Raw genomic sequence first — 15,696 nt, 5'->3', positions numbered from 1 at the left:
GAGACTACTGCTGGGGGCACTATATAAAGGGCTTACTGCTAGGGGCACTGCGGGGACCACTACAGGGGGAATTAGATAGGGGGGATCACTACTGGGTGCCTGCATAAGGGAGACCACTACTGGGAAAACTGCATGGGGGGACTACTGCTGGGGGCACTATATAAAGTGCACTGCATAGCGGGACTACTACTGGGGGCACTATATAAAGGGCACTGCATAAGGGGATACCACTACTGGGTGCACTGCATTGTGGGGACTGCTACTGGGGGCACTGCATAAGGGGGAACACTACATAGGACACTGCATTTGCGAGGACCACTACTGGGGGCACTGATTAAGGGGAACTTATTGGGGGCTGTATAAGGGGGACCACTACTGGGGATACTGTATAAGGGGCACTACTATGGGCCTGCATAAGAGGGACCACAACTGCATACTGGGGGTACTGTATAAGTGGTACTACTGGGGTTAAGGTGCATATCAATAGGAATTTTCAGCATGAAAATAAAGGGGTGTGTCATGTTGTCACTGAAGGCGCGCGCACATACCGGGATGTTGGTGGGGGGGTGGGGGGCTCCCTTTTCAAATTTGCCCTTGGCTCCAAATACCCTAGTTACGCCACTGGTTATAGCACTTGCCGGGATTCCACTGTCGAGAATGTCAGCCATGTAGTCAACTGGTCTCATAACTATATCCCCTTCCATGATAGCGAGATACCCATATCGGTTCACCAATAAATACAATTTATACATTTGTTAAAACAGTATCTATGATAAATGATCACTTAAATGTATCTAAAATTTTGTGGCCACAATCTTGAATCAAACAGGATAGGAAATAAATCCTTTATTATCCCCTAGTAATCTGTTACATCTAGGTATTTATCACAGCTGTGTTTTGAAGAATGAATATCATGACATCTAGTGGGATTTCAACTCTGTTTCACAAGGATATTAGCATTGTTACTTCTCCTCTAACAGTGTATGTAGAAGTAGATATTCCTGTGTTAGTTTGTTTTGACATGACACAGTATATATAGGGTTTAACCCTTAGGTGAATTAAGTCATATCTGGGATTGCTTTCATCCTTTTATATTTAAAATTAGTGCTCAACTATTTTATTCCTGAACATTTAGAATTTAAAGATACGAACAGAAAGGATTCTCTGCTTTGACTGGGGAAACATAAGTTGCTGAATCCTATAAATCTGTCTTATTTTTATAAACAAGTACATGCCTCTAAAGGAATCATTAAATAAAGTATATTTTATCCTCTAAGGGGAGTTGTGCTGTCATAGAACAGCAGGAATACTGTGTTGTAACAATACAAACTGACACAGGAATATCTACTTGTACATACACTGTTACAGTAGAAGTAACAATGCTAATATACTTGTGAAATAGAGTTGCAATCCCACTAGGTGTCATGATATTCATTCTTCAAAACACAGCTGTGATAAATACCTAGATGTAACAGATTACTAGGGGATAATAAAGGATTTATTTCCTTTCCTGTTTGATTCAGATTGTGGCCACAAAATTTTAGATAAATTTAAGTGATCGATTACCTTAAATACTGTTTTAACTAATTTCTAAATTGTATTTATTGATGTTTACTATCGATTAAAGTAAAATGGCTATCTACGTATGCTAAAGAGCTGATAAATCCTATTTTAGAAAAGGAATAATAAAAGATTATTTTTTATTTTAGAACTCTGTGTTAGCGCTTTTTATCATTTTTTCTATATTTACAGTTTATTGCCACAGGGACTGAGTAATCCCCTTGATACAAAAAGCAGCAAACACTCTAGTTCTATATAAATTTTAGTATTGGCACCAATAATACTTTGTTTATTTTTTTTTTTGCTATTTACTGTTACTTTTATTATACTACCCTAAGGCACGAGAGTGGCAAGGGGGGCATGGAAATAACTGTTAGCTATATTAGCCATAGTGAAAATATGTATTCTACAAATTTTTGGAAAACAAATTTTCATGTTTTTGATTACTCAAGTTAGGCACCCAATTGTGTTAATATACACTATGATGTCATTGTAATGTCTAGTTGATAGAATGGAGAGAAGAGAAAGATATATGAAAGGAACAGGTCCCGAGATAACAGAAACTCCTAATAGGGATGAAATTGGAAATATGCATAGATTGTTCAATAAGCTTGAAAATCTATGTACCACAGAAACAAGACACTGGTAGGATCAGGTCACTCTGCAAAAGTATCTTGATAGTGACCTCATTCCCCAGGGTCTGAGAATTCTAAAAAAAAAAATGTTTTGGGAGGACAAGGAATTTACTGAGGAGTGGAATCAGACTTTAGATTCATGTTCAAAAAGTCTGATGAAACTACTAATAAAATATAGAGCGCTAAAGGAAAGCAAATTACAGGAAGAAATAGAAGAAATACATAACCTATTAAAAACCTTTGACAAAGACCCAGAATTCAAAATAAGAGACTCAAAAGTTAATAAAAAAATTGAAGAGTTTGAACAAATGCTAATTAAAAAGAAAGAACATAAATGAAATAGAGGCAAAATAGACTATGAAAAAGGAGAGACACGTGATTTTAACAGAAAACAAAGAAATGTAATAAACACTTTGTTAAGGGAAAACAAATTTGTGAGATTTCAACAACAAAAACATGGACAATCCAGAAAAAGACCTTTTAGTGGAAATAGAAATATTTAAAAAAAAAATTAAAGACCATAACCCAAAAACTTGGGGATATACACATAAAAACAAATATGAGATACTAGATCACTCCACAGAATTTGAACACTATACACCAGAATGGAAAAATAGGGGTAGATATAGGACATCAGAAACTGACGAAGAACTGGATTCTCCCTATAACAAAATTTTTTTAGACAAATGACAGTTCCCCAAATATACTTACAAGGAAAGCCCAAGGGGATCAAGAGGAGGAAAGGGAAAATCCACAAAAAAATCTGTGTCAGATAATAAAAGATAAAAATAAGGTTATCTTCAACCTATCTACAAAAAGATTAACAGAAGACAAATTAAAACTTTTAGAAAAAGGATTACATTTTGCTCTGATTACAAAACCAAACTTGTTCACACTCTTCGTAGATCTAAAAAGGTATGTTAGAACTTTGAGTCAAAAAAGGTACTTTGCACTAAAAGACCTAAAAAAATCTAGAATAATAGGATCACCCAGACTAATGGTCAAAAAGGATGATGAAATGATAGAATTATTAGAATCCCTACAGGAAGAGTCAGATATACAAGAAGATGTCAAAATATATGACCCAAAAAGGAAAAACATCTTTAAAAGAAAGTCATACTTCTATCCATTTCAAGCTAAAGGACCATTTATTGAAGGTTTCTATAATAGTGCACTAGAAGATTTCCGTGAGATGTGTAAAAAAGCTGAAAAAAATATATTTAAAGATAATCTGAGTAATGGTGAAAGAAAAGCAATAAAAACCCTCTATTCAGAAAAAGAAATTATAATAATATCAACAGACAAGGGTGGTGGGATTGTGATACTTAACATGGTGGATTATCTGACAGAAACCAATAGACAGCTAAATAACAGAGACTTTTACGCCATGTTGGATCACAATCCCACCACCCTATATCAGCAAAAACTAAGAGTTAGTAGAAACAGCTCTCGAAGATGGCGCAATTACAAATAATTTAATACACATACGGTCACATTCACATTTTACTTTTTACCTAAAATTCACAAATCACTTATATCACCTTCTGGGCGACCTATAATTTTGTGCATTTGTTCAATTACTAATAATTTGTCAGCATTTGTGGATTGTTACTTACAGAGTCACGTGAGAAATTTGAAGTCCTATATCAAGGACACTAAACAGTTTTTGAATATCACTAAAAGTATTAATTGAAAGGAGAGCTACACATTATTAACATGCGATGTTGAGGCTCTATATTCCAATATTCCTCATACTTTAGGTGTACAAGCCATAAAGCACTATTTAGATAATGATGTGGATATGTCGGATTCCCTATGTGACTTTGTTATTAATTCTATTTATTTCATTTTGCAAAACAAATATTATTTATTTGACACCTGATTTTATTTACAAACACGGGGGACTGCGATGGGGACCAGGTTTGCTCCGAGCTTCGCAAACCTATACATGGGCCGTTTTGAAGAGGTACATGTGTGGGGGAGCGAGTTCGGGGCAAACCTGGTCCTATATGGCAGTTATATAGATGACATGTTTTTCATTGGGATGGGGATATTACACATCTGCACGCTTTCATCATGAGTTTAAATCTCAATAATTATGGTCTCACATTCACGTCAATTTTTAGCACTACAAATATTAACTTTTTGGACATTGCACTATCAATCAGAGAGGGGAAATTGGTAACAGAAACCTTCATTAAATCGGTAGATCAAAATTATTATCTTAATTTTAAAAGTTCACATGCCAAAACATGGAAAATAAATATCTCAAAGGGACAATTTATCAGAATAAAAAGAAATTGTACCACCAGAGAATCATATAATAGACAGACAGAGGTACTGTTTGAGTCCTTTTTAGAACAGGGTTACCCTAAGGAAATTCTTCAAAAAGCTATGAAAGAGGTAGACAAAATAGATAGAGAGGACCTTTTAGATATAAAATATAAAAATCGAGAAGATGCGCCCAAAAAACAGAATAGATCATCACTATTTACAAAATATAATAGCTGTGCACAAGAAATTAAAACTATAATAATGAAAAAATAATCTTTACTAAAACTGGATAGAATACTGAGAGACGCAGTAGAGTTGGAAGGAGAAGTCATTTTTAGAAGGGCAGACAATATCAAATCAAAATTGGTCTCTAGCCACTTCAAGCAAGAATCAGTAAAGATAGAAAATATAAATAGCTGGCTTCCTAAGAAACTGTTAGGATTTCATAGGTGTGGAAAGACCTCATGTAATACATGTTTACACACAAAAAGAAAATAAACTGAATTTTCATCACATTATAATGGCAAAAAATTCTATATAAAGGACTTTATAATCTGTAGAACAACCTTTATTAAATATAAATACAATGTGGCTGTGGAAACAGTATGTGAGACGGACCACAAGAAAGCTTCATACAAGATTTATGGAGCATTGGTGAAATATTAGTAAAGGGATAAAAACTCATCCTTTGTCTAGTCACTTATCATAATGTAAAAATTTATCCCAAAGAAAAAATTTCTGTAAAAGGCATAGAACACATTAAAGTAACATCAAGGGGAGGAGATAGGTTCAGTATGCTATGGCTAAGGGAAGCTTTCTGGATCTATAGACTTGGAACACTTTTTCCCAACAGTTTAAATTACACAATAGAACTTAACAACATTTAGTTAATCTAAAGGTGGCTTTATTCATCCAACTAGGGATACATGGTACCAGAGGTCCCTGTGGGCCAGACTAACTAGGAAAGACTGAATAGTTTAAATCCACCATCTTATAATGAATAGTCTAACTTGATGAAATTATAACATCTTGAGTTTAGAGAAAAGATTTATTACTCTCTCCTTATTCAAACATTGATCTACTTCAAATGATCTAGTCAGGATATCTGACAAAATAGAAAGTAGTTATTATAGTTATAAATATTGGGATCTAAGGCTGTCAATAAAATATTTATAGTTTTAATTTATTCCATTCATAAACTGATGTGGTTTACATTTGATGTATCAATTCAAATTCGGTAAGTGTTTTACTATAATTATAATTTTATATATTTTTTTTTTATGTCTATTTATATGTTCATCCTTAGAGAGAAAAAACTATAGGTAAATTATATATATATATATATATATATATATATATATATATATAAGTTTTTCTTAAGATGTATATAATCAAACAATATTGTCTTATTATCATCATTGATTTTTCTAGGTGTATATACTAATGGATGATTTATGTTACTTGAACCTCATCCGGCCCTCTTGATGAATATGAGTATGTATATGTAGTGTGTGTATATTTATATATATGTGTGTATCTTTGTGTCCAGGACAGTTCTGCTTCAAATCTTTCTTGCTTATATGATTCTAGGAATATATGAGAGTATCTCCGATGTCTATCAATTCTAAATGTTCAAGAATAAAATAGTTGAGCACTAATTAGAAATATTAAAGGATGAAAGCAATCCCAGATATGACTTCATTCACCTAAGGGTTAATCCCTATATATCGTTACCCAAATATAAAACCTGATTAGTAGATTGCCTACACATGTGCTGACTACATTGGCATAAATAAAATGTTGGTTAGAGAATACAACAAATATGCTAACTGAGGAAGCCGTTGATATTTTACAGAGGCAGAGAAATGCGTTTTTACTGACCTACTTACTGCCATTTAGAGACCAGTTGATTTGGTTTGTCTGCATTCAGGCTATTCACACCTGAGAAGCAGCTGCTGAGTACAGAGCGGATATGGAGTGGACGGCAAGGAGAAGGAGGAGAGAACTATTCAGTAGTGTGCCATGCTTACACCCTGCACCCACAACAGGCCATCCACCTTCCATTGGGAAGCTGCCCTCTGACACCCATCTCCTGCCACACATCGGCTGTGGGAATCTGCACCCCGGCACGTTGGCTTCTGACTGTAGATAGATCTGCCACACACAAGTCACGAGGTGGTGTTTTAAAAGGAGGAAGGGAAAAAGAGCTACAAATGGCACAATCAACCAACCTTGCTAAACGGGAGCACGTGGTAAATAATACTAATTTTGAATACATATTTTTTAATGGTCGTGATTTTTTTAAAGTATGTATAGTGTGCACTTAAATTGAATATGAACATTAAGAATCCACTGCTTTGACTGGGGAAACATAAGTTGCTGAATCCTATATAAACCTATATAAACAAGTACATGCTTCTAAAGGAATCTAAAGGAATCATTAAAGAAAGTATATTTTATCATCTAAGGGGAGTTGTGCTGTCATAAAACAGCAGGAATACTGTGTCATGTCAAAACAAAGTAACATTGGAATATCTACTTCTATGGTACATACACTGTTACAGTAGAAGTAACAATGCTAATATACTTGTGAAACAGAGTTGCAATCCCACTAGGTGTCATGATATTCATTCTTCAAAACACAGCTGTGATAAATACCTAGATGTAACAGATTACTAGGGGATAATAAAGGATTTCTTTCCTTTACTGTTTGATTCAGATTGTGGCCACAAAATTTTAGATACATTTAAGTGATCATTTACCATAAATACTGTTTTAACTAATGTATAAATTGTATTTATTGATGTTTACTATCGGTTAAAGAAAAATGGCTATCTACTTATGCTAAAGAGCTGATAAAACCTATTTAAGAAAAGGAATAATAAAAGATTATTTTTTTATCTTAGAACTGTGTGTTAGTGCTTTTTATCATTTTTCCTGTATTTACAGTTTATTGCCACAGGGACTGAGTAATCCCCTTGATACAAAAAGCAACAAACGCTATAGTTCTATGTAAATTGTAGTATTGGCGCCAATAATACTTTGTTTATTTTTTATTTTTGCTATTTACTGTTACTTTTATTATACTACCCTAAGGCACGAGAGTGGCAAGGGGGGCATGGAAATTACTGTTAGCTATATTAGCCATAGTGAAAATATGTATTCTACAAATTTTTGGAAAACAAATTTTCATGTTTTTAGAATGGAGTGGTTAGAGGCCTCATAACAAAAGTAGAAGTTTAAAAAAAAAAAAAAAATTCAAAACACGGGAAAGTTACATAGAAACCCTCTCCCACTCACTTAAGGAACAGATTTGGAAGTGTTTCAGAAATACCCTATGATGATAAACACGTGTATGTTATTAAGACCTGATCTCCCTCACTGCTCACTAGACTATGGCTGATTGTAATCATAGTGACAACTTTATTTTATATTTGTTACACAGGTATGGACAGGGGAAGACCAGACAACATGGATTCGGGTTACATCATAATTATTACTTGTATTTTTTATTTAACATTTATCTGAAATGTATAGAATCTACTAACTTTGATGTATATTGGTTATGTGTTCCAGAAATGTATCATGTTATATTTCCATTGCATGTACTATAATTGATATTTCTTATGCTTGTAATTGATATGCTTCAATAAAGGAGAACATTTGATTTAAAAAAAATGTATACAATAAAGAAAAAAAATAAAGTATAACAAAGGGGGAGAAATAAAAGAGAAGAGAACAAAAAAGCAACGAAGCCAGCACTCACGTTCCGTCGATTCACTGTGAAGGTAACATATGAAAAATACAGCATACAGTAGTCAGCAGCAGCAGCCTGCCTGATGACTTTTTCAACCAAATCCTAGTAATTTATCTCAGGACAATCACAGTATATCTACTAAACGTGAGTGCTGGCTTTTTATTGTTCCAAAACACTATATATATATATATATATATATATATATATAATATATATGTATATATATGTGTGTGTATATATATATGTAAAAAGGGAAAGGCGGCACCCACAGGTCTGACGAAATGAAAGAACCAAACCCAACAACCGTGTCTGCCCCGCCCAATGCCCCAGTCCCACACAACCCCAACCAAGAACACAATGAAAAAAACAAACACACACACCCCTACAGTGGAATGTCCAAGGTGACCGGCGCAGTGCAACGCTCCACGCCGCCGGGGGCCAGAGAGCGACACCACCACCGTGCGCCAGACACCCAGGCACCACACAGGACAAAGCAGCCTGATGCCCCTGGTGGACAGTAGGAAAAATTACCACCATACACCGCGGACACGCGCGAACAGACAGCGAGGCACCGACATGCAGTGCCAAACACGATGAAATGTCAACAACGCGCCACCACACATAATGCAACCTGCAAGGTGTGGGTCAATGCCCACAAATCAAAAAACTGAAGAAACAAGGCAACATAACACAAATCGCTCCCACAAAAAGAAAGAACACAAAAACTCCACACCACTACGCTCCCCAACAGTGAATGTGAACAAAGCAAAAATGCAAAACCACTATTCCAAGTGGAAAACAAACAAGAACAATAACACATATACAAAAGACAACAACAAATGAAGAAGACATAGACAAAAAAAACAAGCATGCAACCACACCGCCACATACAAACAGCAAGCGTACCATCGAAAGGATCCCAAAAAGAACACATTGGTGAACACATCCATCAAAACATGTGCACCAGTACAGGCACACGAGACAAAACGACAAAAAATGCACACGTGTGCCACAGAAATGCAAGGAAATGCATGTCTGCAGAACACATCCCAACAAAGAAATGCAGCAAAAGAACCACAAAAGAAGACCCAAAGCAACACAGTCCATGGTGAAGATTAATCCATGGTATACAAATATGACAACCGTGAGGCTATGAGAAAAAAAGCACATGGAACACAGGATGACCCAGCAGAGCTAAACCCAAAAAGGTGCTCAGGTAATCACAAATATGACAAAACATGAACATGTGCATAAATGCAAAGATAACTTGGACCACCAAGAGAACATACAGATGACTCAACAGTATGGGAAAAACATAAAAAAAAAAATCATGGTAGAAAAAATCAATTAGAAAAAATGTTTTTACAAAAAAATATTGTACACAAAATATGTTATTAAAAATCTCCACAAAATGTAAAAAGTTGAATATTCTTATAACTCCAGATGTGCACAAATGTCCAAACAAGGAAATGGACTAACCAGGAGATAAGCCAGAATTCAAAGGGAACATCTGTCACTCTCCTGTGTGCTACCTGGGTATATAGGAGACTTCTAAGTAGTACTTACAACACCGGATCTTCCCTGAAGGTCTCCCATTCAAGTACTGGTCAGGCCCAACACTTCTTGGCTTCCAAGTTCAGCTGAGATTGGGCAAGACCAGTGTGGTAAGGTTGTAACAAAATACAACATCTCCCCCAGGGCTACACAGTGATAAACAAGAGGATATTATGTTTTTTTATCCGTCCCTGTATGTGTCCTGGAATAATCTAACTGGTAAAAATATATATAATTGTATACATATGTGCACATTATGAAATAGGACTGAACGGTCTCATGAAGGCACGAATCTAGGAGATAATATGGAGCTCACAAAAAACAAGAAAAAGATAGAGGACCTCATTCAGAGTCGGTCGCTGCGGCCACACGGTCGTAAGGGAAAAGGGTCCGGATATGCAAATGATGCACTCACAATTTGCGTCCTTAAGATCGGATCTTTAGCTGGCCGACCAAGGGGAGGATACGGCCGTAAGACAAAAAATACGCCCCCTTCTCGTACGCATTACACGTCATCTCCGGGCATATAAGGATTAATTGAGACCATCGGGAACCATCGGAAATGGTCGTAGAGCTTAAGGTTGACCATACCCTCTCTTAAGCTCTACGATCAAGTCAGTGTAAAAACCTCCCATGTCACGTGTGCTATTACACTACTTTGTTAATTATGCACTCCCATAAAACGCCATTTGCATAGTCAGGCACGCCTGCGTTCGGATCTCCACTCACCCGTTTTCAAGCACCTTCCCCTGTTACCACCCACAAACGGTTCATTCTGTCACTCACACTAATGACCTGGCAGTGTTCAAGGAGAGAGAAATTTCTGATCGTAAGAGCTAGTTTGCGCACGCGCATTGCAAACTTTACCCATGCGCAGTTTAGCGAACATCGGTAGCGCACGACCGTGCGGCCACAACGTCCGACTCCGAATGAGTCCAGAGTCTCGGTTAGTCCAAAAGGAGTAACCGTATTCAATCTATGAATCCATTGAGTTTCTAATTGTAACAACCGCTTCTCACGGTCTCCTCCTTTCTTGTCCATAGGCACAAAGTCAATGATTTTATAGGATAAGGTTGCTAAAGAATGTCTGTTCTGCTTGAAATGACGAGCGACCAGCTGGTCCACTTCTTTTCCCGACAAAGCTTGTCGTATGGCTGTACGATGTTGAGTCATTCTTTCTTTGAATAGCCTAGTTGTTTTCCCAATATACACCAGACTACATGGACATTTGATCATACTGTATATACCAGGTATTTACTCGTGCAAGTCAAAATATGTCTGATGGGGAACCGTTTGCCAGAATGAGGATGTGTGATGTAACTCCCGGGATCCATATAACTGCACCACAGACTATATTGCTTCAAGTCCTCCCCTGTGACTCCCCTGCCACACCTCTCCACTAGGATGCACTCCACAGTCACTCACCCCCCCACACCCCTGCGGCACACATGTACACATTCCCTGCCGTTCTATCCCACACACCCACTCCGATGCACATGCTTCGGCAGATGTACTCACCAATACACTCCCCCTAGGATCCTTCCGATGGTACACTCGCCGTCCATACACAATGGCATGGCTACACACCTAGTTTCCTCCATCTACATCCTCTTCATTTTCCATCATCCTCTCTATATGCAACACTACTCCTATCTGTTTTCCACCTGGAACAACAGTTCCACACCTTCACCCCACTCACACCCACCACCAAGGAACACAGTGGTGTGGAGCAGTTGCTTTTTTGTTCCAAAAAGTGAGTGCATATATTTATTTTGTATGAACCAGGCACCACATCTTTGAAGAATTATTTCAGGAGTGCTGTCTTGTCTCAAGTGTATATGGTGCCACGGATGGCTGACTCCGTACTGTACTGGGCCAAATAACTAACGGGAGGATTTTTTTTATGTTTTTGTTTTTATGATTGGCTGTGAATTGTTATATATGTGTGCAGTAACCGGAGCTAAATTCTGGGTATACGTCTGTATACTTGGCCAATAAAAATTCTATTCTATTCTAAAAAAAAAAAGAGAAGAGAACAGGAATAGACAGGTAAGGAAGGAAAAGTAATTCAATTATGACAACAGAGGAGGATGAGTGGTGATGTGCATACAATAATCTTAGGTCTCCTTAACACTCAACCATCTATGCCCAGTAACCATAAAATCAGAGGAAGACAATTTCAAAGAAGTAGCATCTTCAAATCAGTAAAGCTCTGTCTCCTGTGCTTATCCCAACCCTAACTAAAATCTGTAATCTCTCTCTCTACTGGCAACTTTCCATCACTGTTCAAGCACGCAGTGATTACTCCCATTCTGAAAAAAACAAAATTCTGACCCTAATACTCTCTCAAATTACCGTCCGATCTCCCAGCTCCCATGCCCCTCCAAGCTACCTGAGAGACTTGTCTACACCCGCCTCACTCACTTTCTTAACTCACACAACTTATTGGACCCACTTCAGTCCATCTTTCGTTCCCAACACTCCACAGAGACAGTACTGACTAAGGTAGTTAATGATCTTGCCACTACCAAGGCTAAAGGTCATTACTCACTCCTAATTCTTCTAGATCTCTCTGCTGCTTTTGAAACTGTTGACCACTCTCTTCTCATACAAACACTGCAATCTCTAGGTCGTAAGGACACAGCTCTTTCTTGGTTTTCTTCCTACCTATCTGATCGCTCTTTTACTGTTCGTTTTTCTGACTCCTCTTCGCTACCTCTATCAGTTGGAGTACTGCAAGGCTCTGTCTTGGGCCTCTGTTATCATCAATCTATACCACCTCTCTTGGCAAACTAATCAGCTCTTTTGGATTTCAGTACCATCTGTATGCAGATGATACTCAAATCTACCTATCCTCACCAGATTTATCACCATCTGTATTGGTCCGTGTCACTGAATGTCTTTCTGCCATTTCATATTGGATGTCATCTCACCACCTGAAACTTAATATTTCTAAAACAGAATTAATTATATTTCCACTGGCCAATAACAGCTGCCAACCTGATCTCTCTATCACTGTTGATACCTTGACCATCCATCCCGCCCCACAAGCTCGCTGCCTTGGTGTCATCCTTGACTCTGAACTGTCCTTTGTTCCCCATATTCAATGTCTCAAAATCATGTTACATACATCTAAAAAACATATCCAAAATTCGACCATATCTCACACAAGACACTGCAAAAACTCTAATCCATGCACTTATTATTTCCCGCATTGACTATTGCAATAGCCTCCTTACTGGTCTTCCCAAAAACAGGCTATCACCATTACAATCCATTATGAATGCAGCTGCAAGGCTTATCTTCCTTGCAAAACGTTCATCATCTGCTGCTCCGCTCTGTCAGTCCCTCCATTGGTTGCCGGTTTTCTACCGGATTCAATACAAAATACTTTCACTTACACATAAGGCCATTAACCAAACCACACCAACATACATCTCTTCACTCATCTCAAAATATCTCCCAACCCAACTTGTCCGCTCAGCACAAGATCTGCATCACTCATCCCCACACATTACTTGCTCCCATTCACGGTTACAGGACTTTCTTCATGCTGCACCCTCTCTATGGAATAACCTACCTTGGACAATAAGACTTTCCTCTAGTCTCCAATCCTTCAAGCATTCCCTGAAAACCCACCTCTTCAGGCAAGCTTATCAGATTCCAGAACCTCCCACATAACCTTCATAGCTTCCATATCTAATTACATCCCCTTTTACAGTCCACACACAATCTCACACATCGTCTTTCTCTCACATCCTCTTGACATTTGGTCGACATTCCTGTGTGACTATATCATGCAGCCAACTAAGAAACTGTGCATTCTGGCTGGACCAAAATGCAATATATAGCATCTATCCTTGTGTATCAATGCCTATTTCCCTATAGATTGTAAGCTTGCGAGCAGGGCCTTCCTACCTATATATCTGTCTGTTATTACCCAGTTTTGTTCTATTTATGCTTACAATTGTAAAGCGCAACGGAATATGCTGCGCTAAATAAGAAACTGTTAATAAATAAATAAAAAATAAATAATCCTCAATGAGTATATAATGAACTAATCTCTGGAACCACCTAGAGACAGGATGGCAGGTTGTGGACCTTCAAAACCATGGCACAGTTGCTCTCTTAGCATTTGCCAGATGTCAAAGCAAGGACTTTTTATTCTATAATAGACATAACCATTAAATTGGGACAATGCAGCCTTCAGATCAGCTGCATGATAATTGGACATCTGAGAAACCGTAAGGTTACTGTGGATGTCTGGGAAAATCACACTGCTGGTGCAGTGAGTGAAGAATACAGCCACTGGCTTTGGCACACCCAGAAAATGGAGCCCGCACATCCCCTTTTTTGCTGCATTGTCACCACCCACAAATACAAGTGCCATGTAAATCACATCTCTTCGCTAATCCAGGGCCATTCCATTAGCTGTCTTCTGATGAAATAGACCTGGATTGGTTTAGAAATGAGAAATGAGGAGTTTTATTTTCTTGCAAAATTAGCTCATGTTCAGATTTTTCTTATTGCTTATCCAAAACACGTGATATCCGTGCAGCCAATGAGATGCCATTTTGAGATCCCAAAAAAACAAATTGCTCATCTCTATTAGAAACATGTCAAGCCACACCTCCAGTGATGTTTGTGGAAACAGCTCTAAGCATCTAGGAATGTAATCAGCATGATGATTCCTGCTCTGCACCTGGAGCATGTGGTCATTACCATCATGAACCCTATTGCTGATTGGCGGCTCCATCTCTCTGTCTGAACTAGCTGACCTTCAGAATGCATGCTAGGCAGCACCTACAGTCCCTGTATTGCACTGCAGGTGAGATCTTTTACACTGATGGAGCACAAACCACTGCAGCTGGGACCCAATCTGCCGACAAGACACGGGCTACTGCTGGCATTTCCGTCACCCCCAGTCACACTGTAGGTAAGAAATAGTTTATGAGAACTGTGCATGCTGCTGACACTAAGACACAGTTACCTGGAATGTTCTCAGTGTGAGGCTTCAAAGATTATATACAGGACTGATTTAAAGGAGCTAAACTGTGGAGTAAGGCTGGGTGAGGAAAATCATTGCTGATGGTGCTTATCACATGTTTTATTAACTATTTTAATACTGAATGCAATTTTTCTTCTACCAATTACTTTTGTCTCTGTGGATCTAAGCATATATCTGTAGTGCAGTGGCAGGCTTGTGTAGACGATATGTCTGTGAGTGACATCATTCACAAACATATTGCATCTGCCCTGCAGCACAGCCATATAGCGGATATATCATCATGTCTGGCTGTGTACAAGTGAACCGCCAACCAGCCATACACTTGCTGCAGGGACTGACATCTCAACTGGATGGGCAAATTTAAATTCCGCCAAGTTGTGATGTCAGCATAGATACATCGGCTGAGTGATTAGTAAATGTCTATGCACTTACCAATCATTCGATAGGTCAGTAGATCGGTGTGGTGTGTTCCCAGCTTAACACTAGCCAATCTGCAATTAACATTGGTGGATACATCGAACTAGTTGAGCTAAATTCATCCATTAGAGTCCAATAGAGACTAATATGTTCTTTATTTGGATAATGACTAACTTAGCTAATTAACCCAGACACAATTTTGCATACTAGCACAGAGGAATGTTCTATCTTTTAGGATATTGTTATATGGTTGTTCTGTTGGCTAGATATGGATTGTATCTAATGATGTAACCATAAGGTTACTTGAGGTGAAGCTTGTGGTTACATCATTGAATACAATGTCGCAGTTCCCACCATAGACTTCAAGGGCAATTTCTCAACATTGAAGTCTATGGAGGAGACAGGCTGATCACACACAGCCAATCATCAAGCAGCTTTGATAGAGATGCCCATTAATTTGCTGGTGGCTCCTGCAATGACTGGGCACATGT

General features: G+C 38.0%; 1 pseudogene; it reads right to left on the bottom strand.

The window, feature by feature from the left end:
• Window positions 1-9,785: 9,785 nt before the first annotated feature.
• Window positions 9,786-9,904, bottom strand: LOC148522205 (5S ribosomal RNA; annotated as a pseudogene).
• Between the last annotated feature and the right edge of the window lie 5,792 nt (window positions 9,905-15,696).

This window comes from Taudactylus pleione, unplaced genomic scaffold (genome assembly GCF_031769625.1).
Source record: "Taudactylus pleione unplaced genomic scaffold, aTauple2 ptg000151l, whole genome shotgun sequence".
Lineage (NCBI taxonomy): Eukaryota > Metazoa > Chordata > Amphibia > Anura > Myobatrachidae > Taudactylus > Taudactylus pleione.
Note: the sequence above shows the minus strand (reverse complement) of the source record. Positions and strands in the feature narration are given on the sequence as shown.